At 39.5% G+C, this 5,000-nt stretch overlaps 1 long non-coding RNA gene across 1 annotated transcript in view; it reads left to right on the top strand.

Annotated features, from left to right (window-relative positions):
- LOC110323995 overlaps positions 1 to 1,265 on the top strand; it is a 53,349-nt gene extending 52,084 nt beyond the window's left edge. Inside the window, exon 3 of the long non-coding RNA XR_002380659.1 lies at positions 1 to 1,265. This exon is cut by the window's left edge and continues 126 nt beyond it. This is a non-coding gene — a long non-coding RNA (uncharacterized LOC110323995).
- Positions 1,266 to 5,000: the final 3,735 nt, after the last annotated feature.

Below are 5,000 nucleotides of genomic sequence, written 5' to 3'. Positions count from 1 at the left end.
AGAGACTCACAGGCTATGTGTCATGCACGACTCTACTTCTGGGCTGAGGAACAGAGTTGTCTGTCTATCATCAGTTATCAACTGAGAATTTCCAGGAACTTGATTTGAGGATGCTTGGATCCTTCTGTCCCTGTGCTGGCCACCTGTGCCTGACAAGACAACCAGAGAAGCTCAGCTACCAGAGGAGAGCAGACTCTTCAGGCGGTCGTGGGGCAGCACTTTCCACTAGGCAGGAGGCTCCAGCTGACCACCACGAGTGCCTGATTGAATTCTGTGCCAGAAGTTCTTGCAGAGCCACTATCAGTACAGATCTAGGCAAGGACACTTAGGTTTCATAGGGCCAAAGTATGGTAGCGACTCACTGGCTGCAGCCCATCACGCCTGGAATTGTCTCCCAAATCTCCATTCCTATGTTCTGTTTCAAGTATTTTCTCAGTAGACTCTATCCTCTGCCCCTTACAGATGCAATGCAAACCCTTCTCTCTGACTTCTAAAGTGCCTACCTTCTTCTCCCAGACATCCTCCTCTGTCTGTTTTCCAGTTCAGGGATCACGTATGTATGTACTTGACACATAAGAGCAATAGATGTTGCATTGTGGAAAAGATCAAGAAGGAAAAGAGGAGAAATCCAGCGAAACACAATTTCTAAGCCCGTCTGCATCCAGAACAGACTACTGACATCTTGTCATTCCCAACCCAGCTTGTTGTCAGCATCCGCCATGTAATCCCCTCACACAAGGATATACCAAGTATTTCTACCCTAGAAGCCTATCCTGCTTCTCCTTGCAGGTGAAGTGACAGGCTCTTCCTGTGATTTTACCTGGGTTGCATCCAGTTTTTCTCCTAAAACTCTTCCCCGGCCCCATTGCACCAAAACCCTGTGATAATAAGGTGCACATTGCCAAACGCTTCTCCAGGATTTTCTCCTCTATTTTGAGGTCACTGCCTTCAGAACTATGTCTGGGTCCTGTTAGTGCCACATGCTCTCTAGAGCCTTAGACAAAAGAGTTGTCTGTAGTTGGCACAAAGTAATAATGCTACTTACTTTAACTGGTTATCCATCTATTAGCACACTTTAAAAGAATAGATTTCCTTGTTTTTTTTAAATCTTTATAACATACATTTACAAAGTGATAAGCATTTTAATATTCAATGGCTTCTCTTCCATAAGCATTTCACCCACAGGATAAACACAGTAGTATTTTCACAATTTTATTTGCATAATAGATTTAGTGGCTAACAAATAAACGGTACTGTGAACAAACATTTCTTCCCTTCGGGGACAGAATTGTGTGCTTCTATTCTGGCAGAGTTCACCTGATTTTTAAATCATGTTGGCAATAATACAGAGCCCTTATCACACATAGTAGACCTGAAAGCAAGAACAGGGAGTCTCCTCGAGATGTGTCTTCGTTTGTCATTGATGTTGAGTTGGTGGGAACTCACTGATCCAGACTCATTTGTTTATTCAAGCTTTCCAACACTCAAGAACTACCAATCAGTGAACACCCCGTGGATCTGAAAAGCCAACGACCCTATCATCACAAAACAAGGAAAGAAACAGCTGAGCTCTCACTGTATACCGGAAATAAGGGATAGTTTACGCTTGAGCCAGTTTGAGTGACTACGGACCGGGAAACACAACTTTAGGCTTCTCAAAATTCCATTTTTAATGTGGAAGCAGTCTTGTGAAGCTTTATAGTTTTACAAAATGAAGAAAGCCATAAATCAAGGTAAACTTAAATTACTTTGTTGGGTACATCACAGAGGAAGGTAGTACGAGATGGGGAAAGCGTTACTTTAGGGCTTAGATGCTGCCATCTAATGACATTTTTAGCTTTGGAATTGGTAGACGCTAGCAGTATGCTAAAAGAAGAGATACCATAATGATTTTATCTATTTGTCACAGGATATTAGTTCCAATAGAGAGACAGTCAAGGAATGGCTGGCTATTCAAGGGGCTAAAGGTAGCCTAAGATATGGTGATTAGAGTCTGGATCTGTAACACTCCAACTCTCTATAACACGGCAGTTCTAATCAGATAATCAGTCATTATAGACACAGCCTCTTTTCAGGAATTCTTGTTCACAAGCCTAATATTCTAATCCAGGAAGATTTGTAAGGTTACAGGCTTTCAGCCTCGCTGTGTCCTGTGAGCAGTAGAATTCATGTCTTCTGGATCTATCATTTGATATACCAGCCACTCCTAAACAGTTGCATTCATCCACAAAGAGAGATGAAACTCTGTAATCCTGACCCACCTCACCCCAGATTTCATATATGATCTATCACATAGTTGATCACCCAAATACTTAAGCTCCTGAGCTGTTCGCTTGCATTTCCTTCTCTCTTACAAGTACAAGCTGACAGTGACATGAGGGACTGTTACTGAGGTGACAGACATAGGATGATACATGACTAGAGTCTAGCATAGAGCAAACTTATAAATTGTAAGGGTCATGATATTTTTAGGCTTTTCTCATGAATCCTATCATACTTTATTTGTGATGTATCCTACATCCAATGGGAAATTCCAATGGGATTATATGCATTTCTAAAAAGTTATTTAATTAACATTGCTCTACTCCCAAGAAAATCCCTAAATATTCTGTCATCTTAAGACACAGGTCATGATACCCCAGAACAGCTTATAGTATATTCATGCAAAGGAAAATAGTCAAGGGTTCCAGCTTGTTCAGGGGCACAGCTAAGTGGCTTTCTCCTCAAACCCAACTTGTAATGAGATTAATGTTGGAAGAAATATGATTTAGTACAAATCTCTTTTGCAGTTTGATAATGGAATTGCAAGTGACTATCTTTAATGGCTCTTCTATTAGTGTCTTCACCAAAGGTTAGATATTTTTGAATGATATCTGACTGCAAAATGCGAGCAGAATTCTAGGAGCTTAGGGTTGAATTCCTTATCCTTATAAGGCTTCATATCAAAGTTTGTGTTACATAATTTTAAACAACTCTCATGCAGTGCTGAAACACATAGATTTCAACAACTGTGGAATTAATCTTCTCTGAAATTTTCCAAAAGATTACTTTATTCTATCAATTATTCATTAAAATATTAATAACTTGGTAGATTTCCTTTTTATTAAATATTTTCTTTATTTACATTTCAAATGTTATCCCCTTTCCTAGTTTCCCCTCTGAAAACTCCCTATCCCCTCCCCTTTCCACCTGATCACCAACCCACCCACTCCCACTTCCTGGCCCTGACATTCCCCTATACTGGGGCATATAACATTCACAGGAACTTGGTAGATTTCTGACTATGGAAGGTGCATGCTTGTGAACAGGCCCTTGGACTCATGTTGTTTGGAGCACACAATACTTTATGGAACATATCCAAGGCAATCCTTTGATTATATGAAGCACACAGTATTTCATGGAAAATATCCAAGGCAATCTTTTGATTGTCAATTTTTGGCCATGAATATACCCCCAGTAAAATATTGTGAGTTCAGTATAGTTCTTGAAAGATTTTTAAAGGTTCTTCCTCTCTGGCAAGAAATTCATAAATATGAATGATCTCCTCCATTAGCAAGGCATGACATTTATCTTTATATATTAAGAAAGTGAATCAGCTGGCAACATGTCCCTCAGGAAGGATTGCAGCCACATCCTGGGAAAATGTCATTAGCCAGGACTTCAGCAACAGTAACTGAATCAGCACAGTCAATAAGAGGAGACTGAACTTCATTCTTTTCCCAGGGAAAAGCTGTAGAAAGAACCACAGGCAACTAAGGAATGCTAAGAGAAGGAGAAATTGTCTTCCCCAGGGAAGACACTAATTGATTGTCCCATACCAAATGGTCAGCCCTGAGAACATACCTAAAAGTAACATTATACAGATTGAGTAGGCTGTACTTAGGAATATATGTTCATATATGTGTATACATGTATAACATATGTATATCATCTATATCTATATCTACATCATCTCTATCTCTATATATCTATAGGTAGATAGATAGACAGACCTATTACAAGCAATGAAATTGAAAGTGTTATTAAATGCCTTCCCACAAAGAAAATCTCAAGACCAAATTATTCACTGCTGAATTCTCTCAAGCTCAAAGTGGTAGAACACTACCACCTTCATTTTGTGAAGCTAGTATTATCCTAGTATCAAAACCAGGCACACTACAAAAAAAAATGCTTAAAAAAAGGAAGTTATAAATAAATTTCTTAGATGAACATGGTGTAGTAGTTTGAATATGCTTGGCCCATGGGACGTTGTACTATTATAAGGTGTGGGCTTATTGGAGGAGATGTGGCCTTTATGTGTAGAAGTATGTCACTACGAGGTGGGGCTTTGAGGTCTCAGGTCTGGCCAGTGTGAGATAGTCTCCTTTTGTCTGCCTTCTGATCCACTTGTAGAAATCTCAGCTCTTTCTCCAGAACTCTGTCTGCTTGCACACTGTCATGCTTCCTGCCATAATGATAATGGACTGAACCCCTGAAACTGTAAGCCAGCCCTAATTAAATATTTTCTTTTATAGGAGTTGCTTTGGTCATGGTGTCTCTTCACAGCAATAAAACCCTAACTAGGACACTTGGATATAAAAACTCTCCACAAAATATGCTCAAATTAAATTTAGAAACACATTACATTTATACAATATGACCACATAAAGAAACTTAAAAGCAGAAACCATATATTCATTTCAATTGGTGACGAAAAGGCATTGAACAACATCCAACATGCCTTCATGATGAAATTTCTGGAGACTTTAGGATTAGATGCAATGTGTCTCAAAATAATAAAGGCTATAATACAACAAACTTATAGCCAGCATTAAATTAAATTTTATCTTTAAAATCAGAACTGGGACAAGGGGGTCCACTACCTGCTCTCTTATTTGATATAATACTTGAAGTCTTAGTTATAGCAAACTTGGTCTTGCAAACTTTATATGACCCAGCACAGGGGAAAGCCAGGGCCAAGTAGTGGGAGTGGGTGGGTAGAGGAGCAGGGCGGGGGGGGG

Source organism: Mus pahari, chromosome 7 (assembly GCF_900095145.1).
Source record: "Mus pahari chromosome 7, PAHARI_EIJ_v1.1, whole genome shotgun sequence".
Classification (NCBI taxonomy): domain Eukaryota; kingdom Metazoa; phylum Chordata; class Mammalia; order Rodentia; family Muridae; genus Mus; species Mus pahari.
This window is presented reverse-complemented; position numbering and strand designations above follow the sequence as displayed.